The sequence below is a fragment of the Mus caroli genome, chromosome 13 (genome assembly GCF_900094665.2).
Source record: "Mus caroli chromosome 13, CAROLI_EIJ_v1.1, whole genome shotgun sequence".
In the NCBI taxonomy this organism is placed as follows: Eukaryota; Metazoa; Chordata; class Mammalia; order Rodentia; family Muridae; genus Mus; species Mus caroli.
The window spans coordinates 106,736,565-106,749,057 of record NC_034582.1 but is presented as its reverse complement, the minus strand read 5'-3'; the positions used below and the strand labels follow the sequence as shown (position 1 = coordinate 106,749,057).

General features: G+C 42.2%; 1 pseudogene; it reads left to right on the top strand.

Annotated features, from left to right (window-relative positions):
- The first annotated feature begins 3,844 nt into the window (after window positions 1-3,844).
- On the top strand, window positions 3,845-7,630 carry LOC110307748 (annotated as a pseudogene).
- Window positions 7,631-12,493: the final 4,863 nt, after the last annotated feature.

Genomic DNA, 12,493 nt, shown 5'->3' with positions numbered 1-12,493 from the left:
GCTTTGATTTTCCCATTTGCAAATCAGCGTCTTGACAATAAAACCCTTGGTTAAAGGATTGTTGTCTGTGGGAGCCTTGTGCAGCCCGTGACCCTGGACTTCAAGATCAAAGGGAGTTCAAAGGCCTCTGCAGCTTCTTGTGATGGGAGATTTGCTGGTGGATGGGAGAATTGTGGCTTTAAACCAGAACAGATAGAGAACAAGTTTATTTAGTGCACTCCAAAGAGAGCAGCAGGCATGGCAGTAAAAGAAAGAAGTGCCTGTGTATGGGATGAGCTTGAGGGTAGAGTCTCACTGGGTTAGGGTGAGCCACTTCACATGCAGTGACTCAGCATGCCATTCCCGCCATATTACTGACTGGCGATGTTCAGTCTTGAGCAGTTAGGGTGAGTCACAACGCATTCAATTTCCCAGGCATGTAATTTCCACTATGCAAATGAGATTTTTTATTTTATTTTATTTTATTTTTTTGGTTCTTGCTTATCATGTGGTTCTGCTATTTCACTATTTGGGTGAAGTGGAGCTTGAGACCAGGCTTGCTCTGGCGACCTGTTCCCTTTCTGGCCTTGCAATCACAGCCATCCTTCCACATTTCCACGTCCATAGTGAGATCACAGGGATGAGGAAGTACAAGTAGTTTGGACAGATGAAGACCTTCTATTCTTTACAATCAGACTGTGGTGGAGGCTGGACCTCAGATGCTCATCCTGCTTTTGTTGAGTACTTGTATTCTTGCAGCCATCTAAGGCACTGTTCTCCCTTGAGAGTCCCAAAAGATTGAAAAGAATAAATAAATCAAGTGAAGCTGTTCTCTGAAGTCCCAGGAGAAAAAGGACTTGCCAGGCACAGGGATGAATTTCTTGTTTGCCCTGGATTTGCCTATTCTGACCCTCGCCTCACTCACACCCCACCCACTGCACACGGGGCTTTGCTGAGCTGGAAATTTAAGTTAGGGGGAAGTGCTCTGGCTTTGGCCTCTTGCTTTCTCAGCACCTCCATCAAAGGCCACCACGTGAGCTGGAAAGGAAGCTCTGCCTGCATTGTGTTGAGTTAACAACGGGCTTTCTGAGAACAGCAAGGAACTATGGTCGGTAGCAGCAAGAACTAGGTTTCAGGCATGACTGTGCTATTTCTGAGACTCTTGGCAAGTCCTTGCTCAACAGAATAGTGGATTTAAAATAGCAAGAAAAAGCTAAGGTTTGCCACCACCTACACATCCACACTGTTGACTACAAGAGGGAGATAGCCATTTTCCTGCTCTCAGGGTTTTGTTCCCTACCACTAACAGCTATGTGGGAAATTGTTACCTAAATCCTTTCTTCAATATAGAATTGCAACACCTCCCTTCATACAGATAGTACCTCATATCCAAAAAGTTCATGATTCCTGACTTGGGTATCCCATTTAGGGAGAGATGAGAGAAACATTTACTTGTGGCCCCCATTCATGGGAAAGAGCTCCTAAAGGGATGCCACAAAGAAACATATACTCTTACACTACACTACTTGTCCATTATTCTATCAATGAATGAATCCATGTATTCATTCATTCATTCAGTAAATATTTGTGTTGAGTTCATTCACCCATTAAATAAATTATACTGTAACAATACATGATTTGGGAATATAAGGGTAAGTTCTGTGGATAAACCACCCTTGTTTATATTAGGAAGAGACTGAGATAATAAGAAAGCCCTTAAAATGATGATCACTATATTTCCTTTGATAGAGAAGCCATGGAGTGAAATAAGCTTGGCAAGATGGAGGTGTGGATCCAGCTACTGTTCAAGGAAGTGATGTATATGGAGAAGCAGTAGGAGTCATCAGCTGACAAGAGTTGGGAGGGCAGTATATTCAGAGTGGTCAAGACAATGGACAATCTGTGTAAGCCGGAAGGTGAGAGAGGTCATGTGTGTTGCAACAGAGATTGTAGAAGGATGGGTGTGGCAAGGGGAAGCATGAATAAAGCAGTGGTAATCGGGCACTTCTGTGGACTCTTAAGCAAGGGAGTGTTAGCAAAGTGCGTTAGGAGAACAGCTAGTCTGCTTTCTGTGTTCAGCACATACTGGAAGTGACAGCAGTAGGGAGACAAGTGAGGGATTATGGGTAATGATAAGATGAGGAGGACTGTCCATGAAAATGGAGGGAAGACTGGCAGAGCCAGATATCTTTGAGATTGGCTAGAGATTGCACCAGGAGAAACCCGAGAACACTGTACGGCATCAGATTTGTAGAAGCTGCCCTCTACTGAACAATACTCACTGGGACTCATTTATCATAGCAGTTTTCAAGCTCTGTCCAAATAGTGTCAGGCTTTCCCAGAGGTGTGTGAAGGCACTCATTCAACCAGAATGTCTCCATATTGACCCATGTAGACAAAGACTTGAAAGCTACTATTCTTCTTTCTCACAGTGGACTCATTCTGTCTGAATTCTAGTTGCCCCCAGCAATTATTAAATTTGGATGTGGGTATGTCGACACCACCTCTGCCTCCATGCTCCTAAGATCTCAAGTCCCCTAAAAATGTGGATCTCTTTTCTGGTGTGGTGTGGTGTGGTGTGTGTGTATGTGTTTTTTTTTTTAAATACCTCTGTTCCCACTCCCACCTAATTCCATCTTGCTTGGCTTGCCTCCCATTGTAATTATTTTACAGCTCTTCTATGAGGTATGTGTGTGTGTGCATGTGTATTGAATTAATCTAAACTGTGACATTTATCAACAGCGATAAGAATTAAACATGACAGCTGACTGGCAACATTTGTTGTTGTTGTTGTTAGTTCAAACTCCTTCACAGGGAACAGGAGACAAGACCAGTCTCTTTTGACTAGAAGATCACTTCTTGAAAGGACCAACTTCAGCCTGTGCCCAGGGGGAGGACAGGGCAGGGCAGGAGGGAGATAGAGGCACAATGCCATCATGGCTGTGGGATGTTCTGTTTCTAGATTCTTACATTCATTTCTCAACTCTGGTTTCTAGGAGGAGACTTTACTTGTCCTCGGTTTCTGTCTTGCTAGTGGCAACAACAACCACATGCAAAAGATGTTCCACGTGTGTCAGCTGCTTTGCTTGTCCCTGGAATTAACTGATGGCAGCCCCAGAGCATGGGGATCCTTTGTGAGTACATTCAGCCCATCTGTAAATACTTCACTTCATCTTATTTCTATCTCCTAATTTTTCTTCTTTGACAAATGAGGGATATTGTGAACGTTTTGACCAATGGCCTGGACAAGTCCAGAAATGCCAGGGCCACCAGCTTTTCATCTCTACCATGGGTCAATGACCCCAATAGAAAGCACATTCTTGCTAAATTCCTTCAGGAGCCTTGACATCACAACTTGCCTTATTGACCCACTTGAGACCCTCACTCAGAAACAGGGCTTTTATGTTTGTTTTTAAAGAATGTTTGTTTTATAAAGTTAGTGGAGATAATACTAGCAGTTGAAGCAGATAATGTCATTTCAGTGGCTTGTTTGGAGATGTCATTCCTTACTCATGTGAAGGCCCTAACTGGTCTTCCTGGTCTGTGTGGTTCTTCTCTCTAAGCAGAGCCAAGGTTCTTGGCCCCTTACATACTCCATTTCTGCTAGCTTCCTGCTGAGTAAAGCCAGGGTAGGGACAACCTGGAATTAAACAAGAACGATTTCTGCAGAAAGAAAGAAGATACTTTCAGTCTGAAAAGAAGAAAAAAGGAAAGTCAAAAGGAGGGATGTAAAGTATATTCTAGAAGCTGCTTTGATGCTGTGAGTCTCTAATCCTAACTGCTTTGGAGGCTGAAGCAGGAGATCATAAGTTCAAGGACCACGGGGTCACAGAGTGAGTTTGAGGCCAGTACAGGCAACTCCATGATGGCCTGTCTCAACATGAAAAGTGAAAAAGAGGACCAGGAGTATAGCTCAAGAGTGAGCACTCTCCTAGTTGTGCAAGGCTCTGAATTCATCCTCCTGTATTGAAAAGTGAAACACAGCATAGGAGGCTTTGAAATTAGGGGCACTCAGAAGGCTTCGGGATAGGGCGATACCACCGGTTGGAGAAGCAGATCTCTTGACTGGTGTGGGAAGGAAGCAGAGAAATGGATACCTAGGCTTCCCCTCTTTTCTCTAAGGCTCCACATCATTAAAATTGGACTGGTAGCTGGTGTTCTGGAGGGACACAGAGCAGGAGACTAGGGCAGAGGAGCTTTGTGGCAGTGAAGAGCAGCAATAGGATCTTGGGCTCCAGAGAACTTACTGAGATGGGGGCAGGAATTCCTCACATGGGCTCTATAGAGCTTAATTTGGTGGAAACAGCTGGGTGCATGGTGCTACTGGAGGCAGGAGGACCAGTAAGGAGGTAAAGCCTGGGACTGTGGGACCCCCAGGGGAGACCAGAGGCAAGTGGTGAACCATGGAATCAGAGGAGAGTTGCCTGTGAGAGATGAATGGGATTGTGGAGCACAGCTTGGAATTGTGGGGTGGGGGGGAGCAAGTTCATTTTGGGACACATGAGAATAAGTTGTCTTGGGACATCCATATGGAGATGTTCTGAGTCAGCCCAGCTTCAAGAGACAGTTTTGTCAACTGGCTCTGTTCCTTCCACGAAAGTGCCCAGAAATACAAGGCTAGTTACATCTTGTCTAGCACAAAAGCTGAGATGCCTGACCTAACCATTGCTCTTTAAAACAGGAAAACCTCAGAGGAGCAAAAGGCATTTGATGTGCACTCTCCATGCCTATCTGTATTTATTTTAAACCGTGCTGTGTTGGTTTTCTGCACTGGATGCTAGATGAACAGAAGGCAGCATTTGCTACATGCAATTTAAGTTGCATTTTAAAGTACGTTTTGGGATCTTTGACAACAGTGGACCTGAATACATTTGGAAACTTGATGATGTGCGTTTCAAGCTACAAATAATCTCTCCAAACCACACAACAATTAAAACAGCCCTTTAAGGTCAGATACTTGTCTCCTTAATATTTACCCCAAATAAAGCTACTCTGATAGAACAAAGTCAATTTTCAAACATGTTCTTGACTAAATATTGGAAACAGCTCTGAAGAAACATAATTCTAAGCGGAACCCAAGCAAACAAACCTGGTATTTCACGTGAGTAGCACTGGTTCAGGTGAAGTCTCATAAACCATCAGTGATCTTACTAGTGCTATTTAGGTCATCTCAGGTTAAATCTTTTTACATGAATCCTGAGCCACATATTTTCACATTTACATATTAAAATGGGAGTAGTTACTCTTATATTCAGGTAGATCTAATACGAATTCCAGGATTTCAGGGGTCATTTCAAAAATAGAACTATTTTGCAGTGAAGATAAAATTTAGGATATATAAATTTTTAAATAAATTTCATGTGATTTTTAACTATTAGTGACATTACCCAAATCTAGCCAGTGCCACAAACATTTATTTGTGTAACACATTTGGTTGGTCAGGTACATTTCAACAATGGTTGACAGGCTTTTTAGGATCCTTAGGAAAAAGGAAAATATTCAATTCTTATATTTAGAAAGTTTCTGTATGGCTTAGCAGTGAAGAGCACTGGCTGCTCTACCAGAGGACACTGGTTCAATTCCCGGTACCCACATGGCAGCTGACAACAGTCTGTAATCCAGTTCCAAGTGATTTGACACTTTGACACAAACATGAATGCAGGCAAAACACCAGTGTATATAAAATAAACATAAAAAAACAGGTCATTAAAAAAGTTTCCCTAAAAAGAAATAAATTGGTTGGACTATCTATTATCTGTAGTAACTGCTGCTTTGATATTCTAGGGAACATAGGCTCGATTATACAGTAGTACAGACTTAAATCAACAGTTCATTACTCTCCCAGCCTGTCTGTCTGTCCATCACTCCTCAGCAGCCTGGCAGCAGACTCTGAACCTCATGTGCACACAGGAAATTTGGCAGGTGGACTTCACCCACTTGAACATGGCCGATCACAGTGACATGGGGAAAGGACCATGGTGGCATCGCTGGGATGAAAATTAATGTAAAAACAGAATCGTACCTGTCACATCCGACCAAAGTAGAGCCAGAAAACCCATAGACAAAGGGCGGGATATTTAAGGTGTGAATGTTGCTCCAAAAAGTCTCTGAACCGCTGTAAAGCAGTAGCCAGCTCTGCCCTTAGGATTAGCTTGGATTAGCTATACATAAAAACTGATGACAGAACCAGGCAGTAGTGGTGCATACCTTTGATCCCAACACTCAGGACGTGGAAGCAAGTGAATCTCTAAGCGTTTGAGGTCACTCTGATTTACAGAGTAAGTTCTAGGACAGCTAGGACTACACAAAGAAGCCCTGTCTCGAAAAAGCAATGAACCAACTAACCAACCAACCAAACAGAAAATTTAGTGGCAGAATTGTCTGTCTTAAGAGTAACTTTATATTACAATGGCTACCACTTGTTATCCAGAGTTTTCCATCTCCACCAAAAGTGATTTTTCTTTCAAAATTATCATACATTTCTCTGTCTTAATGAAACTTCCTACCTTTGCTTTGTCCTCCAGACATCCCAGAGGGCACATCGATCTATCTTGGACTCCAGTCTGATTCTTGTTTGTTCTCAAATAAAAATTATTTTTCTGAAAACTTGTCTATATTTGGTTGACTTTGACAGTGACTAGTTCTTGAAGACATCTACCTGGAAGACGTGTAGCTTCAACTTACATGTAATTAGTCTGAGCAAATTGCATGCCTCTAGCATACCAGGAACAAAGTGGAGAGTTCTTATTAGCATCTTCAAGGAGAATTGAAGATATTGCCCAAAAGCCCTAGTGCCCATTACAACAACCTTAGTACAAAATTTATTTTCAGTTTCAAAGATGAATTGCTGTGGGGATGAGGATTTAGCTCCACGGTAGAGTGCTTACCTAGGTTTTAGTCTCAGAGTGAAGAAGAAGAGGAACAGCAGGATGATGAAGAGGAGGGGGAGGAAGAGGAGGAGGAGGATGAAGAGGAGGGGGAAGAGGAAAAAGAAGAAAAAGGAGGAGGAGGAGGAGGAGGAGGAGGAAGAGGAGGAGGAGGGGGAGTGCTGTACCTAACAGTTTGAGGGTTTCTGGATTCCAAGTACAGAAATAATGCTAGGATCAACATACTTCTGATCACCTTGACATGGACTGGTTGGCCGCACAATCTGCCTGAAGAGGATGGTGAGACGTGTGTGACCATCAATAAGAATGAGGGAGCAGCCCTCTTTGGTAGGGTCATCTGCTTCCGGCCTACTGTCTTCCTTCTGAGGCTATCATTTAAGAAATATTTTTGCAGAGCAGTGTGAAGAAGCAACAAGGACAACTCCCAGACGAACCAAACCCGCGCCCTGCTGTATACCTGTGTTCAGCGCCGAGGTCCTCTGCTACCACCACACCCAAACGAAAGGCTGAAGGGGGATGCTAAAGGAGACAAAGTCAAGGTGAAGGAGGAGTCACGGAGAAGATCTGCAAGGTTGTCTCCTACACCTGCTCCTCCAAAGCCAGAGCCCAGACCTAAAAAGGCCCCCGTGAAGAAGGGAGAGAAGGTACCCAAGGGGAGGAAGGGGAAAGTCAACGCCAGTAAGGATCCAAATAATCCTGCAGAAAATGGAGATGCCAAAACAGACCAGGCTCAGAAAACTGAAGGTGCTGGAGATGCCAAGTGATGTGTGTGCATTTTTGGTAACTGTGTACTTCTGGTAACTTTACAGTTTGAAATACTATTTTATCAAGTTTTATAAAAATGCAGAATTTTGTTTTACTTTTTTTTCTTTTTTAAGCTCTATTGTTAGCACACAGAACACCTCATTACTGGGGGTGGGGGGGGGGATCATGTGTCAGTAACAAAATCTCTCCCAAGCTGGATTGAGGATGGAAAACATCTTTCCCTGATAATTTTGGAAGGCTCCCGTTGGAGAGCAATCCTGGCCTTGACATAGGTGGCCACCAAGGCACAAAATGCCTTGTGGTCTGGGAAAACTCTAAATTCATTTTTATATCCTCTCCCCCCTGTACCATCAACATAATACTTAATTCCCTTAAAACCAGAGACCTGTTGAAACCTGGTCTCCAAAATTGGTTTACCAGTCTATTGGGCGATGTGGACTTTGCAGTGACTTCATCCAGTGTTCTCAGAAGAGCACTGGTTCCTTTTATAAAAGATTGTGGATCTTCAGATGGATACTTCTGCCATGTTCGTTTCCTGAAAGTCAGGGTCAGCTTGTGAAAAGTTGCTAAACAACATCCTTAATGTGAGATGTCCACCCTCACTCTAAGTTACTTCCCCCTTTCAAAGCATTGAATGAAAACTTCATTGGGTTTTTTAGTGGCTTTCTGATTTGGTTAGTCTATACAAGAAGGGGATTTGGAAGTTCTTGTACATTGTTGATCGTCTGACCATGTCCTGCCTGAAATACCATGATCGTTTATGAAAAGTATCTTTAATAAGGCTGGTTACAGTTAGACTTGGAAAACAAAGAAATACTTTTGCTCTGCCAATGCCTCATATGTTCGCTGCTTGGAGAAAATATTTTTCTCTAAATGATTTTAATTTTTTTTTTTTAAAATGACACACACAACTCTTTCTTGGTTTCATCTGTATTTAGTAGAGAGGAATAGTTCAGGACAACATTAATCTAAACCATTGTATTTTTCTTATTTGCCAATTCATTTCTTTTTCATTTGCATTAATTACATCTTATTCCTCCACTTTTATGATTTTTTTCCCCTAGTAAGTGGCTCAAAATGTAGATTCGTTAGGTTTTTGAAGAATTCAATGGTTTGGCACCAAACACATTGTCTCAAACTGTATCTGACCCACATTGGTCTCCCTATGGTTTTAATTTCTTGTTTAAATGTTTTTTGAAGGAAGACAGAGTGTAAGTTTCTATCTATCTATCTATCTATCTATCTATCTATCTATCTATCTATCTATCTATCTATCTATCTATCTATCAACTATCTCTTTATCTCTTTATCATCAATGATTTGTTGAAGCAGTGACTCCTGTAGTCTAGGCTGTCCTGGAATTCACTATGTAGCCAAGGATGACTCTGAACTTCTAAGTTTCCTGCTTCTGCCTCAGAATGCTGGGGTTACAAGAATGTGCCATGGAACCTGGATTTATGTGCTGTGGGGGACTGAACCAGGGTTTGATGCACATTAGGCAAGCACTCCGCCAACAGAGCTCAGCCCTTTTTAAAAAGATGATTTCCACTATGTAATAGCTTCTTCCAATTTTTGAACAATCAAGAAATTCCTGTAAATCATTTTATAATCGGGGAGCATCAGAGCTTGAAATGAGTGGAAACCCTAATTGTTCTCAGGGGCACATGACAAAAGCTTCATTTGGCAAAGAGAAAAGGAAAGTGCTGGCCCAAGGACCCTGTCTAAGGCAATCGTCCTAAGCACTAACAGGCTATAGAACTGCTTCGATTATTAACACTATAGAGAGATATGTTGGAGGACAGGATAGAGAAAATGAGCCAGGATCTACCCATGAAGCTCCCCAATCCACACACTTAAAGATAAATTACTTCAAAAGTTGACATTCCAGTCATACCATTAGTGTGGATTCCATTATCTGAATAAAGCAGTTTCCATTCACCCACTGTGTGGAGTGGATAAAGTTCTGAGTAAATGTGGATTGTTGACAATGGTATGGTCGTTTCAAGTACCCCAGTGCTTCAGATGGGACAGGTGGGAATGACAAGGCTTTGTCCAGGTCAGGCTCAGGAATTGCATAGACCAAGTACAGAAGTTACCAATGATGGACCTTTAACTAAATCCAGTGTACACAGAAGCTGTCAACCACAACGTCTTCTCCCAGATAACTGCAATTTGAAACTGCTCTTCTATATAGAGCCCCACCTATAGAGATAGCTAACCCACCTCCTCCCTGTCCAACTGTGCACAACAAACCTGCCTACGTGCTCAGTCCCATAAAATACCCCTGACTGTTCAGGCTACTAGTGGTCTCTATCAGACCTCACCACACACCCTGAGATTATCTGTACATGGGTCTGTCTTTTCCTGATTCCCTCATCATCCCGATCAGGACAAGTCCAAAGCCATGCAGCTTATGACAATATAATAAGAGAGAAAAACTCTTTATATCTACTCATTGGCTTCTGGACAGACATAAATTTTCAGCTTCTCTAGGTGAAAACAGTCATGATTGCTGAAAGGGTCAAACCGTGCTTAATTTTGACAAATAACTGCAAAGCATCTTCAGTATTATCTTTACTGCTTGCAGCCCCACCCACTAGCAAGGATTGAAACTTCCTAGGTTTCTTCATACTTAATGACACCAGTAGTGTTGGCATTTTAGGTTTGGTCCATTCTTAATACGTGTGTATCATATCTCATTATTGTTTTGTTTTGAGATAGGGTACCACGTATCCCAGGCTAGCCTCAAACTCAAATAGCTAAGGATGACCTCAAACTTCCAATCTTCCTGTTTCCACCTCTCGAGTGCTAGGAATTGTGTTTGTGTATCACAACATGTATAGTTTTCCTTATCGTTGTTTTAATTTGCAACTCCCTAATGACATGAGGTGTTGAACTTATTATTTATTTATTTATTGCATAGCATTGGGCATTGAACCCAAAGTTTCCTGCATGCTAGGCAAATGCTCTACCTCTGAGCTAAAGCCCAGCCTTGAACAACATTTTGCATGCTATTTATTGTGCCTCTCCTTGGCTGGAATGTCTGATCATGTCTTCTGTCTGTTTTTAAGTAGCTTGTTCATTTTCTTAGTGACGTTTCAGTGTCCCTTCAGCTTTTGGATAACAATCTTTTATCAGGTGTGCTTTTTGCAAACATCTTGCTCACTCCCTGGTTTGGCTTCATGCTCTTTATACTATCTTTTGCAGTATAGAAGCTTATACTAGGTTGAACTCCATCTTATCAATTTATTTCTTTCATGACTTGTGGCCGTTGCATGTGACATCTATAAAGATGCTGCCATGTCCAACACCATCTAGACTTTCTGCTGTGTTATCTTTTGGGACTGTAATAATTTTGTGTTTTGTATGTGGGTCTAGGATCCATTTTGAGTTCTTTTTTATTTTGAAGAATATATGATCTTTGCCTAGACTTACCTTACTGTTTGGTTTTATTATTTATTTATTTATTTATTTATTCATACATCTTACAGTTTTTTTGTGTGTGTGTTTTTACCAATGTATTTTTGGTGGGAGGGGGGGGTCTTTAAAACATTGCTGTCTGTTTGTTTTCCTTAAACTCTAGTTGATTCTCTTTTTTAAAAAAAATTTTATTAGATATTTTCTTCATTTACATTTCAAATGCTATCCCAAAAAGTCCACCGCTACCCTCCCCCACCTGCTCTGCTCCCCTACCCACCCACTCCCACTTCTTGGCCCTGGCCTTCCCCTGTACTGGGGCATATAAAGTTTGCAAGACCAAGGGTCCTCTCTTCCCACTGATGGCCGACTAGGCCATCTTCTGCTACATATGCAGCTAGAGACAAGAGCTCCGGGGTACTGGTTAGTTCACATTGTTGTTCCTCCTATAGGGTTGCAGACCCCTTTAGCTACTTGGGTACTTTCTCTAGCTTCTCCATTGGGGGCCCTGTGATCCATCCAATAGCTGACTGTGAGCATCCACTTCTGTGTTTGCTAGGCCCAAGAATAGCCTCACAAGAGACAACTATTATCAGGGTCCTTTCAGCAAAATCTTGCTAGTGTGTGCAATGGTGTCAGCGTTTGGTGGGTGACTATGGAATGGATCCCCAGGTGGGGCAGTCTCTGGATGGTCCATCCTTTTGTCTCAGCTCCAAACTTTGTCTCTGTAACTCCTTCCATGGGTGTTTTGTTCCCAATTCTAAGGAAGAATAACATATCCATGTGTTGGTCTTTTTTTTGTTTGTTTGTTTGTTTTTTTGTTTTTTGAGACAGGGTTTCTCTGTGTAGCCCTGGCTGTCCTGGAACTCACTCTGTAGACCAGGCTGGCCTCGAACTCGAAAATCCGTCTACCTCTGCCTCCTGAGTTCTGGGATTAAAGGCGTGCGCCACCACGCCTGGCTTTTTCTTGATTTTCTTGTGTTTTGCAAATTGTATCTTGGGTATTCTAAGTTTCTGGGCTAATATCCACTTATCAGTGAGTGCATATCATGTGAGTACTTTTGTGATTGGGTTACAATCAGGACAATATTTTTCAGATATATCCCTTTGCCTAAGAATTTCATAAATTCATTGTTTTTAATGGCTGAGTACTCCATTGTGTAAATGTACCACATTTTCTGTATCCATTCTTCTGTTGAGGGACATCTTGGTTCTTTCCAGTTTCTGGCTATTATAAATAAGGCTACTAGGAGCATAGTGAAGCATGTGTCCTTATTACCAGTTGGAACATCTGGGTGTATGCCCAGGAGAGGAACTGCTGGATCTTCCAGTAGTACTATGTCCAGTTTTCAGAGGAACCGCCAGACTGATTTCCAGAGTGGTTGTACAAGCTTGCAATCCCACCAACAATGGAAGAGTGTTCCTCTTTCTCCACATCCTCGCCA